This window comes from Bombus vancouverensis, chromosome 4 (genome assembly GCF_051014615.1).
Source record: "Bombus vancouverensis nearcticus chromosome 4, iyBomVanc1_principal, whole genome shotgun sequence".
Lineage (NCBI taxonomy): Eukaryota > Metazoa > Arthropoda > Insecta > Hymenoptera > Apidae > Bombus > Bombus vancouverensis.
Genome location: NC_134914.1, coordinates 2,910,846 through 2,929,028, shown reverse-complemented (window position 1 = coordinate 2,929,028; position 18,183 = coordinate 2,910,846).

Genomic DNA, 18,183 nt, shown 5'->3' with positions numbered 1-18,183 from the left:
ATATAACGTAATACGATATAACGTTACACCATATAACGGAATACGTTATAATGTTATACCATATAACGTAATGCGTTATGACGTTATACCATATAACGCAATACGTTATAACGTTATACCATATAACGCAATACGTTATAACGTTATACCATATAACGTAATACGTTGTGAGGTAATAACATATAACGTAATACGTTATAACGTTATACCATATACCGTAATACGTGATAACGTTATACCATATGACGTTATACCATACAACGTAATGCGTTATAACGTAATACCATATAACGTAATACGTTATAACGTTACACCATATAACGGAATACGTTATAATGTTACACCATATAACGGAATACGTTATAATGTTATACCATATAACGTAATACGTTATGACGTTATACCATATAACGTAATGCGTTATGACGTTATACCATATAACGCAATACGTTATAACGTTATACCATATAACCCAATACGTTATAACGTTATACCATATAACGTAATACGTTGTGAGGTAATAACATATAACGTAATACGTTATAACGTTATACCACATAACGTAATACGTTATAACGTTATACCATATACCGTAATACGTGATAACGTTATACCATATGACGTTATACCATACAACGTAATGCGTTATAACGTAATACCATATAACGTAATACGTTATAACGTTATACCATATAACGCAATAGGTTATAACGTTATACCATATAACGTAATACGTTAAAACGTTATACCATATACCGTAATACGTGATAACGTTATACCATATGACGTTATACCATACAACGTAATGCGTTATAACGTAATACCATATACGTAATACGTTATAACGTTATACCGTATAGCGTAATGCGTTATGGCGTTATACTATATAACGAAATACGTTAAAACGTTATACCACATAACGCAATACGTTATAACGTTATACCATATAACGTAATACGTTATAACGTTACACCATATAACGGAATACGTTCTAATGTTATACCATATAACGTAATACGTTATAATGTTATACCATATAACGTAATACGTTATGACGTTATACCATATAACGTAATGCGTTATGACGTTATACCATATAAAGCAATACGTTATAACGTTATACCATATAACGCCATACGTTATAACGTTATACCATATATCGTAATACGTTATAACGTTACACCATATACCGTAATACGTGATAACGTTATACCATATGACGTTATACCATACAACCTAATGCGTTATAACGTAATACCATATAACGTAATACGTTATAACGTTATACCATATAACGTCATACGTTATAACGTTATTCCATATAACGTAATACGTTATGACGTTATACCATACAACGTAATGCGTTATAACGTAATACCATATAACGTAATACGTCATAACGTTACACCATATAACGGAATACGTTATAATGTTATACCATATAACGTAATACGGTATGACGTTATACCATATAACGTAATGCGTTATGACGTTATACCATATAACGCAATACGTTATAACGTTATACCATATAACGCAATACGTTATAACGTTATACCATATAACGTAATACGTTGTGAGGTAATAACATATAACGTAATACGTTATAACGTAATACCATATAACGTAATACGTTATAACGTTATACCATATAGCGTAATACGTTATAATGTTATACCATATAACGTAATACGTTATGACGTTATACCATATAACGTAGTACGTTATATCGTTATACCATATAACGTAATACGTTATGACGTTATACCATATAGCGTAATGCGTTATAACGTTATACCATATAACGTATACGTTGTGAGGTAATAACATATAACGTAATACGTTATAACGTTATACCATATACTGGAATACGTGATAACGTTATACCATATGACGTTATACCATACAACGTAATGCGTTATAACGTAATACCATATAACGTAATACGTTATAACGTTACACCATATAACGGAATACGTTCTAATGTTATACCATATAACGTAATACGTTATAATGTTATACCATATAACGTAATACGTTATGACGTTATACCATATAACGTAATGCGTTATGACGTTATACCATATAAAGCAATACGTTATAACGTTATACCATATAACGCCATACGTTATAACGTTATACCATATATCGTAATACGTTATAACGTTACACCATATACCGTAATACGTGATAACGTTATACCATATGACGTTATACCATACAACCTAATGCGTTATAACGTAATACCATATAACGTAATACGTTATAACGTTATACCATATAACGTCATACGTTATAACGTTATTCCATATAGCGTAATACGTTATGACGTTATACCATATAACGTAATACGTTATGACGTTATACCATATAACGTAATGCGTTATGACGTTATACCATATAACGCAATACGTTATAACGTCATACCATATAACGCAATACGTTATAACGTTATACCATATAACGTAATACGTTGTGAGGTAATAACATATAACATAATACGTTATAACGTTATACCACATAACGTAATACGTTATAACGTTATACCATATAGCGTAATACGTTATGACGTTATAACATATAACGTAATACGTTATAACGTTATACCATATACCGTAATACGTGATAACGTTATATCATATGACGTTATACCATACAACGTAATGCGTTATAACGTAATACCATATAACGTAATACGTTATAACGTTACACCATATAACGGAATACGTTATAACGTTATACCATATAACGCAATACGTTATAACGTTATACCATATAACGTAATACGTTGTGAGGTAATAACATACAACGTAATGCGTTATAACGTAATACCATATAACGTAATACGATATAACGTTACACCATATAACGGAATACGTTATAATGTTATACCATATAACGTAATGCGTTATGACGTTATACCATATAACGCAATACGTTATAACGTTATACCATATAACGCAATACGTTATAACGTTATACCATATAACGTAATACGTTGTGAGGTAATAACATATAACGTAATACGTTATAACGTTATACCATATACCGTAATACGTGATAACGTTATACCATATGACGTTATACCATACAACGTAATGCGTTATAACGTAATACCATATAACGTAATACGTTATAACGTTACACCATATAACGGAATACGTTATAATGTTACACCATATAACGGAATACGTTATAATGTTATACCATATAACGTAATACGTTATGACGTTATACCATATAACGTAATGCGTTATGACGTTATACCATATAACGCAATACGTTATAACGTTATACCATATAACCCAATACGTTATAACGTTATACCATATAACGTAATACGTTGTGAGGTAATAACATATAACGTAATACGTTATAACGTTATACCATATACCGTAATACGTGATAACGTTATACCATATGACGTTATACCATACAACGTAATGCGTTATAACGTAATACCATATAACGTAATACGTTATAACGTTACACCATATAACGGAATACGTTATAATGTTACACCATATAACGGAATACGTTATAATGTTATACCATATAACGTAATACGTTATGACGTTATACCATATAACGTAATGCGTTATGACGTTATACCATATAACGCAATACGTTATAACGTTATACCATATAACCCAATACGTTATAATGTTATACCATATAACGTAATACGTTATGACGTTATACCATATAACGTAGTACGTTATATCGTTATACCATATAACGTAATACGTTATGACGTTATACCATATAGCGTAATGCGTTATAACGTTATACCATATAACGTATACGTTGTGAGGTAATAACATATAACGTAATACGTTATAACGTTATACCATATACTGGAATACGTGATAACGTTATACCATATGACGTTATACCATACAACGTAATGCGTTATAACGTAATACCATATAACGTAATACGTTATAACGTTACACCATATAACGGAATACGTTCTAATGTTATACCATATAACGTAATACGTTATAATGTTATACCATATAACGTAATACGTTATGACGTTATACCATATAACGTAATGCGTTATGACGTTATACCATATAAAGCAATACGTTATAACGTTATACCATATAACACCATACGTTATAACGTTATACCATATATCGTAATACGTTATAACGTTACACCATATACCGTAATACGTGATAACGTTATACCATATGACGTTATACCATACAACCTAATGCGTTATAACGTAATACCATATAACGTAATACGTTATAACGTTATACCATATAACGTCATACGTTATAACGTTATTCCATATAACGTAATACGTTATGACGTTATACCATACAACGTAATGCGTTATAACGTAATACCATATAACGTAATACGTCATAACGTTACACCATATAACGGAATACGTTATAATGTTATACCATATAACGTAATACGGTATGACGTTATACCATATAACGTAATGCGTTATGACGTTATACCATATAACGCAATACGTTATAACGTTATACCATATAACGCAATACGTTATAACGTTATACCATATAACGTAATACGTTGTGAGGTAATAACATATAACGTAATACGTTATAACGTAATACCATATAACGTAATACGTTATAACGTTATACCATATAGCGTAATACGTTATAATGTTATACCATATAACGTAATACGTTATGACGTTATACCATATAACGTAGTACGTTATATCGTTATACCATATAACGTAATACGTTATGACGTTATACCATATAGCGTAATGCGTTATAACGTTATACCATATAACGTATACGTTGTGAGGTAATAACATATAACGTAATACGTTATAACGTTATACCATATACTGGAATACGTGATAACGTTATACCATATGACGTTATACCATACAACGTAATGCGTTATAACGTAATACCATATAACGTAATACGTTATAACGTTACACCATATAACGGAATACGTTCTAATGTTATACCATATAACGTAATACGTTATAATGTTATACCATATAACGTAATACGTTATGACGTTATACCATATAACGTAATGCGTTATGACGTTATACCATATAAAGCAATACGTTATAACGTTATACCATATAACGCCATACGTTATAACGTTATACCATATATCGTAATACGTTATAACGTTACACCATATACCGTAATACGTGATAACGTTATACCATATGACGTTATACCATACAACCTAATGCGTTATAACGTAATACCATATAACGTAATACGTTATAACGTTATACCATATAACGTCATACGTTATAACGTTATTCCATATAGCGTAATACGTTATGACGTTATACCATATAACGTAATACGTTATGACGTTATACCATATAACGTAATGCGTTATGACGTTATACCATATAACGCAATACGTTATAACGTTATACCATATACCGCAATACGTTATAACGTTATACCATATAACGTAATGCGTTATAACGTAATACCATGTAACGTAATACGTTATAACGTTATACCATATAGCGTAATGCGTTATAACGTTATACCATATAACGTAATACGTTATAACGTTATACCATATAACGTCATACGTTATAACGTTATTCCATATAACGTAATACGTTATGACGTTATACCATAAAACGTAATGCGATATGACGTTATATTATATAACGCAATACGTTAAAACGTTATACCATATAACGCCATACGTTATAACGTTATACCATATAACGTAATACGTTATAACGTTACACCATATACCGTAATACGTGATAACGTTATACCATATGGCGTTATACCATACAACCTAATGCGTTATAACGTAATACCATATAACGTAATACGTTATAACGTTATACCATATAACGTCATACGTTATAACGTTATTCCATATAACGTAATACGTTATGACGTTATACCATACAACGTAATGCGTTATAACGTAATACCATATAACGTAATACGTTATAACGTTATACCATATAGCGTAATGCGTTATGGCGTTATACTATATAACGCAATACGTTAAAACGTTATACCACATAACGCAATACGTTATAACGTTATACCATATAACGTAATACGTTATAACGTTATACCATATACCGTAATACGTGATAACGTTATACCATATGACGTTATACCATACAACGTAATGCGTTATAACGTAATACCATATAACGTAATACGTTATAACGTTATACCATATAGCGTAATGCGTTATAACGTTATACCATATAACGTAATACGTTATAACTTTATACCATATAACGTAATACGTTATGACGTTATACCATATAACGTAATGCGTTATGACGTTATACCATATAACGCAATACGTTATAACGTTATACCATATAACGCAATACGTTATAACGTTATACCATATAACGTAATACGTTATAACGTTATACCATATAGCGTAATGCGTTAAAACGTTATACCATATAACGCAATAGGTTATAACGTTATGCCATATAACGTAATACGTTAAAACGTTATACCATATACCGTAATACGTGATAACGTTATACCATATGACGTTATACCATACAACGTAATGCGTTATAACGTAATACCATATAACGTAATACGTTATAACGTTATACCATATAGCGTAATGCGTTATGGCGTTATACTATATAACGCAATACGTTAAAACGTTATACCACATAACGCAATACGTTATAACGTTATACCGTATAACGTAATACGTTATAACGTTATACCATATACCGTAATACGTGATAACGTTATACCATATGACGTTATACCATACAACGTAATGCGTTATAACGTAATACCATATAACGTAATGCGTTATAACGTTATACCATATAGCGTAATACGTTATGACGTTATACCATATAACGTAATACGTTATGACGTTATACCATATAACGTAATGCGTTATGACGTTATACCATATAACGCAATACGTTATAACGTTATACCATATAACGCAATACGTTATAACGTTATACCATATAACGTAATACGTTGTGAGGTAATAACATATAACATAATACGTTATAACGTTATACCACATAACGTAATACGTTATAACGTTATACCATATAGCGTAATACGTTATGACGTTATAACATATAACGTAATACGTTATAACGTTATACCATATACCGTAATACGTGATAACGTTATATCATATGACGTTATACCATACAACGTAATGCGTTATAACGTAATACCATATAACGTAATACGTTATAACGTTACACCATATAACGGAATACGTTATAACGTTATACCATATAACGCAATACGTTATAACGTTATACCATATAACGTAATACGTTGTGAGGTAATAACATACAACGTAATGCGTTATAACGTAATACCATATAACGTAATACGATATAACGTTACACCATATAACGGAATACGTTATAATGTTATACCATATAACGTAATGCGTTATGACGTTATACCATATAACGCAATACGTTATAACGTTATACCATATAACGCAATACGTTATAACGTTATACCATATAACGTAATACGTTGTGAGGTAATAACATATAACGTAATACGTTATAACGTTATACCATATACCGTAATACGTGATAACGTTATACCATATGACGTTATACCATACAACGTAATGCGTTATAACGTAATACCATATAACGTAATACGTTATAACGTTACACCATATAACGGAATACGTTATAATGTTACACCATATAACGGAATACGTTATAATGTTATACCATATAACGTAATACGTTATGACGTTATACCATATAACGTAATGCGTTATGACGTTATACCATATAACGCAATACGTTATAACGTTATACCATATAACCCAATACGTTATAACGTTATACCATATAACGTAATACGTTGTGAGGTAATAACATATAACGTAATACGTTATAACGTTATACCACATAACGTAATACGTTATAACGTTATACCATATACCGTAATACGTGATAACGTTATACCATATGACGTTATACCATACAACGTAATGCGTTATAACGTAATACCATATAACGTAATACGTTATAACGTTATACCATATAACGCAATAGGTTATAACGTTATACCATATAACGTAATACGTTAAAACGTTATACCATATACCGTAATACGTGATAACGTTATACCATATGACGTTATACCATACAACGTAATGCGTTATAACGTAATACCATATACGTAATACGTTATAACGTTATACCGTATAGCGTAATGCGTTATGGCGTTATACTATATAACGAAATACGTTAAAACGTTATACCACATAACGCAATACGTTATAACGTTATACCATATAACGTAATACGTTATAACGTTACACCATATAACGGAATACGTTCTAATGTTATACCATATAACGTAATACGTTATAATGTTATACCATATAACGTAATACGTTATGACGTTATACCATATAACGTAATGCGTTATGACGTTATACCATATAAAGCAATACGTTATAACGTTATACCATATAACGCCATACGTTATAACGTTATACCATATATCGTAATACGTTATAACGTTACACCATATACCGTAATACGTGATAACGTTATACCATATGACGTTATACCATACAACCTAATGCGTTATAACGTAATACCATATAACGTAATACGTTATAACGTTATACCATATAACGTCATACGTTATAACGTTATTCCATATAACGTAATACGTTATGACGTTATACCATACAACGTAATGCGTTATAACGTAATACCATATAACGTAATACGTCATAACGTTACACCATATAACGGAATACGTTATAATGTTATACCATATAACGTAATACGGTATGACGTTATACCATATAACGTAATGCGTTATGACGTTATACCATATAACGCAATACGTTATAACGTTATACCATATAACGCAATACGTTATAACGTTATACCATATAACGTAATACGTTGTGAGGTAATAACATATAACGTAATACGTTATAACGTAATACCATATAACGTAATACGTTATAACGTTATACCATATAGCGTAATACGTTATAATGTTATACCATATAACGTAATACGTTATGACGTTATACCATATAACGTAGTACGTTATATCGTTATACCATATAACGTAATACGTTATGACGTTATACCATATAGCGTAATGCGTTATAACGTTATACCATATAACGTATACGTTGTGAGGTAATAACATATAACGTAATACGTTATAACGTTATACCATATACTGGAATACGTGATAACGTTATACCATATGACGTTATACCATACAACGTAATGCGTTATAACGTAATACCATATAACGTAATACGTTATAACGTTACACCATATAACGGAATACGTTCTAATGTTATACCATATAACGTAATACGTTATAATGTTATACCATATAACGTAATACGTTATGACGTTATACCATATAACGTAATGCGTTATGACGTTATACCATATAAAGCAATACGTTATAACGTTATACCATATAACGCCATACGTTATAACGTTATACCATATATCGTAATACGTTATAACGTTACACCATATACCGTAATACGTGATAACGTTATACCATATGACGTTATACCATACAACCTAATGCGTTATAACGTAATACCATATAACGTAATACGTTATAACGTTATACCATATAACGTCATACGTTATAACGTTATTCCATATAGCGTAATACGTTATGACGTTATACCATATAACGTAATACGTTATGACGTTATACCATATAACGTAATGCGTTATGACGTTATACCATATAACGCAATACGTTATAACGTTATACCATATACCGCAATACGTTATAACGTTATACCATATAACGTAATGCGTTATAACGTAATACCATGTAACGTAATACGTTATAACGTTATACCATATAGCGTAATGCGTTATAACGTTATACCATATAACGTAATACGTTATAACGTTATACCATATAACGTCATACGTTATAACGTTATTCCATATAACGTAATACGTTATGACGTTATACCATAAAACGTAATGCGATATGACGTTATATTATATAACGCAATACGTTAAAACGTTATACCATATAACGCCATACGTTATAACGTTATACCATATAACGTAATACGTTATAACGTTACACCATATACCGTAATACGTGATAACGTTATACCATATGGCGTTATACCATACAACCTAATGCGTTATAACGTAATACCATATAACGTAATACGTTATAACGTTATACCATATAACGTCATACGTTATAACGTTATTCCATATAACGTAATACGTTATGACGTTATACCATACAACGTAATGCGTTATAACGTAATACCATATAACGTAATACGTTATAACGTTATACCATATAGCGTAATGCGTTATGGCGTTATACTATATAACGCAATACGTTAAAACGTTATACCACATAACGCAATACGTTATAACGTTATACCATATAACGTAATACGTTATAACGTTATACCATATACCGTAATACGTGATAACGTTATACCATATGACGTTATACCATACAACGTAATGCGTTATAACGTAATACCATATAACGTAATACGTTATAACGTTATACCATATAGCGTAATGCGTTATAACGTTATACCATATAACGTAATACGTTATAACTTTATACCATATAACGTAATACGTTATGACGTTATACCATATAACGTAATGCGTTATGACGTTATACCATATAACGCAATACGTTATAACGTTATACCATATAACGCAATACGTTATAACGTTATACCATATAACGTAATACGTTATAACGTTATACCATATAGCGTAATGCGTTAAAACGTTATACCATATAACGCAATAGGTTATAACGTTATGCCATATAACGTAATACGTTAAAACGTTATACCATATACCGTAATACGTGATAACGTTATACCATATGACGTTATACCATACAACGTAATGCGTTATAACGTAATACCATATAACGTAATACGTTATAACGTTATACCATATAGCGTAATGCGTTATGGCGTTATACTATATAACGCAATACGTTAAAACGTTATACCACATAACGCAATACGTTATAACGTTATACCGTATAACGTAATACGTTATAACGTTATACCATATACCGTAATACGTGATAACGTTATACCATATGACGTTATACCATACAACGTAATGCGTTATAACGTAATACCATATAACGTAATGCGTTATAACGTTATACCATATAGCGTAATACGTTATGACGTTATACCATATAGCGTAATACGTTATGACGTTATACCATATAACGTAATACGGTATAACGTTATACAATATACCGTAATACGTGATAACGTTATATCATATGACGTTATACCATACAACGTAATGCGTTATAACGTAATACCATATAACGTAATGCGTTATAACGTTATACCATATAGCGTAATACGTTATGACGTTATACCATATAACGTAATACGTTATGACGTTATACCATATAACGTAATGCGTTATGACGTTATACCATATAACGCAATACGTTATAACGTTATACCATATAACGCAATACGTTATAACGTTATACCATATAACGTAATACGTTGTGAGGTAATAACATATAACATAATACGTTATAACGTTATACCACATAACGTAATACGTTATAACGTTATACCATATAGCGTAATACGTTATGACGTTATACCATATAACGTAATACGTTATAACGTTATACCATATACCGTAATACGTGATAACGTTATATCATATGACGTTATACCATACAACGTAATGCGTTATAACGTAATACCATATAACGTAATACGTTATAACGTTACACCATATAACGGAATACGTTATAATGTTATACCATATAACGTAATACGTTGTGAGGTAATAACATACAACGTAATGCGTTATAACGTAATACCATATAACGTAATACGATATAACGTTACACCATATAACGGAATACGTTATAATGTTATACCATATAACGTAATGCGTTATGACGTTATACCATATAACGCAATACGTTATAACGTTATACCATATAACGCAATACGTTATAACGTTATACCATATAACGTAATACGTTGTGAGGTAATAACATATAACGTAATACGTTATAACGTTATACCATATACCGTAATACGTGATAACGTTATACCATATGACGTTATACCATACAACGTAATGCGTTATAACGTAATACCATATAACGTAATACGTTATAACGTTACACCATATAACGGAATACGTTATAATGTTACACCATATAACGGAATACGTTATAATGTTATACCATATAACGTAATACGTTATGACGTTATACCATATAACGTAATGCGTTATGACGTTATACCATATAACGCAATACGTTATAACGTTATACCATATAACGCAATACGTTATAACGTTATACCATATAACGTAATACGTTGTGAGGTAAAGCATATAACGTAATACGTTATAACGTTATACCACATAACGTAATACGTTATAACGTTATACCATATAGCGTAATACGTTATGACGTTATACCATATAACGCAATACATTATAACGTTATACCATATAACGTAATACGTTATAACTTTATACCATATACCGTAATACGTGATAACGTTATACCATATGACGTTATACCATACAACGTAATGCGTTATAACGTAATACCATATAACGTAATACGTTATAACGTTATACCATATAGCGTAATACGTTATGACGTTATACCATATAACGTAATACGTTATGACGTTATACCATATAACGTAATGCGTTATGACGTTATACCATATAACGCAATACGTTATAACGTTATACCATATACCGCAATACGTTATAACGTTATACCATATAACGTAATGCGTTATATCGTAATACCATGTAACGTAATACGCTATAACGTTATACCATATAGCGTAATGCGTTATAACGTTATACCATATAACGTAATACGTTATAACGTTATACCATATAACGTCATACGTTATAACGTTATTTCATATAACGTAATACGTTATGACGTTATACCATAAAACGTAATGCGATATGACGTTATATTATATAACGCAATACGTTAAAACGTTATACCATATAACGCCATACGTTATAACGTTATACCATATAACGTAATACGTTATAACGTTACACCATATACCGTAATACGTGATAACGTTATACCATATGACGTTATACCATACAACCTAATGCGTTATAACGTAATACCATATAACGTAATACGTTATAACGTTATACCATATAACGTCATACGTTATAACGTTATTCCATATAACGTAATACGTTATGACGTTATACCATACAACGTAATGCGTTATAACGTAATACCATATAACGTAATACGTTATAACGTTATACCATATAGCGTAATGCGTTATGGCGTTATACTATATAACGCAATACGTTAAAACGTTATACCACATAACGCAATACGTTATAACGTTATACCATATAACGTAATGCGTTATATCGTAATACCATGTAACGTAATACGCTATAACGTTATACCATATAGCGTAATGCGTTATAACGTTATACCATATAACGTAATACGTTATAACGTTATGCCATATAACGTAATACGTTAAAACGTTATACCATATACCGTAATACGTGATAACGTTATACCATATGACGTTATACCATACAACGTAATGCGTTATAACGTAATACCATATAACGTAATACGTTATAACGTTATACCATATAGCGTAATGCGTTATGGCGTTATACTATATAACGCAATACGTTAAAACGTTATACCACATAACGCAATACGTTATAACGTTATACCGTATAACGTAATACGTTATAACGTTATACCATATACCGTAATACGTGATAACGTTATACCATATGACGTTATACCATACAACGTAATGCGTTATAACGTAATACCATATAACGTAATGCGTTATAACGTTATACCATATAGCGTAATACGTTATGACGTTATACCATATAGCGTAATACGTTATGACGTTATACCATATAACGTAATACGGTATAACGTTATACAATATACCGTAATACGTGATAACGTTATATCATATGACGTTATACCATACAACGTAATGCGTTATAACGTAATACCATATAACGTAATGCGTTATAACGTTATACCATATAGCGTAATACGTTATGACGTTATACCATATAACGTAATACGTTATGACGTTATACCATATAACGTAATGCGTTATGACGTTATACCATATAACGCAATACGTTATAACGTTATACCATATAACGCAATACGTTATAACGTTATACCATATAACGTAATACGTTGTGAGGTAATAACATATAACATAATACGTTATAACGTTATACCACATAACGTAATACGTTATAACGTTATACCATATAGCGTAATACGTTATGACGTTATACCATATAACGTAATACGTTATAACGTTATACCATATACCGTAATACGTGATAACGTTATATCATATGACGTTATACCATACAACGTAATGCGTTATAACGTAATACCATATAACGTAATACGTTATAACGTTACACCATATAACGGAATACGTTATAATGTTATACCATATAACGTAATACGTTGTGAGGTAATAACATACAACGTAATGCGTTATAACGTAATACCATATAACGTAATACGATATAACGTTACACCATATAACGGAATACGTTATAATGTTATACCATATAACGTAATGCGTTATGACGTTATACCATATAACGCAATACGTTATAACGTTATACCATATAACGCAATACGTTATAACGTTATACCATATAACGTAATACGTTGTGAGGTAATAACATATAACGTAATACGTTATAACGTTATACCATATACCGTAATACGTGATAACGTTATACCATATGACGTTATACCATACAACGTAATGCGTTATAACGTAATACCATATAACGTAATACGTTATAACGTTACACCATATAACGGAATACGTTATAATGTTACACCATATAACGGAATACGTTATAATGTTATACCATATAACGTAATACGTTATGACGTTATACCATATAACGTAATGCGTTATGACGTTATACCATATAACGCAATACGTTATAACGTTATACCATATAACGCAATACGTTATAACGTTATACCATATAACGTAATACGTTGTGAGGTAAAGCATATAACGTAATACGTTATAACGTTATACCACATAACGTAATACGTTATAACGTTATACCATATAGCGTAATACGTTATGACGTTATACCATATAACGCAATACATTATAACGTTATACCATATAACGTAATACGTTATAACTTTATACCATATACCGTAATACGTGATAACGTTATACCATATGACGTTATACCATACAACGTAATGCGTTATAACGTAATACCATATAACGTAATACGTTATAACGTTATACCATATAGCGTAATACGTTATGACGTTATACCATATAACGTAATACGTTATGACGTTATACCATATAACGTAATGCGTTATGACGTTATACCATATAACGCAATACGTTATAACGTTATACCATATACCGCAATACGTTATAACGTTATACCATATAACGTAATGCGTTATATCGTAATACCATGTAACGTAATACGCTATAACGTTATACCATATAGCGTAATGCGTTATAACGTTATACCATATAACGTAATACGTTATAACGTTATACCATATAACGTCATACGTTATAACGTTATTTCATATAACGTAATACGTTATGACGTTATACCATAAAACGTAATGCGATATGACGTTATATTATATAACGCAATACGTTAAAACGTTATACCATATAACGCCATACGTTATAACGTTATACCATATAACGTAATACGTTATAACGTTACACCATATACCGTAATACGTGATAACGTTATACCATATGACGTTATACCATACAACCTAATGCGTTATAACGTAATACCATATAACGTAATACGTTATAACGTTATACCATATAACGTCATACGTTATAACGTTATTCCATATAACGTAATACGTTATGACGTTATACCATACAACGTAATGCGTTATAACGTAATACCATATAACGTAATACGTTATAACGTTATACCATATAGCGTAATGCGTTATGGCGTTATACTATATAACGCAATACGTTAAAACGTTATACCACATAACGCAATACGTTATAACGTTATACCATATAACGTAATACGTTATAACGTTATACCATATACCGTAATACGTGATAACGTTATACCATATGACGTTATACCATACAACGTAATGCGTTATAACGTAATACCATATAACGTAATACGTTATAACGTTATACCATATAGCGTAATGCGTTATAACGTTATACCATATAACGTAATACGTTATAACTTTATACCATATAACGTAATACGTTATGACGTTATACCATATAACGTAATGCGTTATGACGTTATACCATATAACGCAATACGTTATAACGTTATACCATATAACGCAATACGTTATAACGTTATACCATATAACGTAATACGTTATAACGTTATACCATATAGCGTAATGCGTTAAAACGTTATACCATATAACGCAATAGGTTATAACGTTATACCATATAACGTAATACGTTAAAACGTTATACCATATACCGTAATACGTGATAACGTTATACCATATGACGTTATACCATACAACGTAATACGTTATAACGTAATACCATATAACGTAATACGTTATAACGTAATACCATATAACGTAATGCGTTATAACGTTATACCATATAGCGTAATACGTTATGACGTTATACCATATAACGTAATACGTTATGACGTTATACCATATAACGTAATGCGTTATGACGTTATACCATATAACGCAATACGTTATAACGTTATACCATATAACGCAATACACTATAACGTTATACCATATAACGTAATACGTTGTGAGGTAATAACATATAACATAATACGTTATAACGTTATACCACATAACGTAATACGTTATAACGTTATACCATATAGCGGAATACGTTATGACGTTATAACATATAACGTAATACGTTATAACGTTATACCATATACCGTAATACGTGATAACGTTATATCATATGACGTTATACCATACAACGTAATGCGTTATAACGTAATACCATATAACGTAATACGTTATAACGTTACACCATATAACGGAATACGTTATAATGTTATACCATATAACGTAATACGTTATGACGTTATACCATATAACGTAATGCGTTATGACGTTATACCATATAACGCAATACGTTATAACGTTATACCATATAACGCAATACGTTATAACGTTATACCATATAACGTAATACGTTGTGAGGTAATAACATACAACGTAATGCGTTATAACGTAATACCATATAACGTAATACGATATAACGTTACACCATATAACGGAATACGTTATAATGTTATACCATATAACGTAATGCGTTATGACGTTATACCATATAACGCAATACGTTATAACGTTATACCATATAACGCAATACGTTATAACGTTATACCATATAACGTAATACGTTGTGAGGTAATAACATATAACGTAATACGTTATAACGTTATACCATATACCGTAATACGTGATAACGTTATACCATATGACGTTATACCATACAACGTAATGCGTTATAACGTAATACCATATAACGTAATACGTTATAACGTTACACCATATAACGGAATACGTTATAATGTTACACCATATAACGGAATACGTTATAATGTTATACCATATAACGTAATACGTTATGACGTTGTACCATATAACGTAATGCGTTATGACGTTATACCATATAACGCAATACGTTATAACGTTATACCATATAACCCAATACGTTATAACGTTATACCATATAACGTAATACGTTGTGAGGTAATAACATATAACGTAATACGTTATAACGTTATACCACATAACGTAATACGTTATAACGTTATACCATATACCGTAATACGTGATAACGTTATACCATATGACGTTATACCATACAACGTAATGCGTTATAACGTAATACCATATAACGTAATACGTTATAACGTTATACCATATAACGTCATACGTTATAACGTTATTCCATATAACGTAATACGTTAAAACGTTATACCATATACCGTAATACGTGATAACGTTATACCATATGACGTTATACCATACAACGTAATGCGTTATAACGTAATACCATATACGTAATACGTTATAACGTTATACCATATAGCGTAAT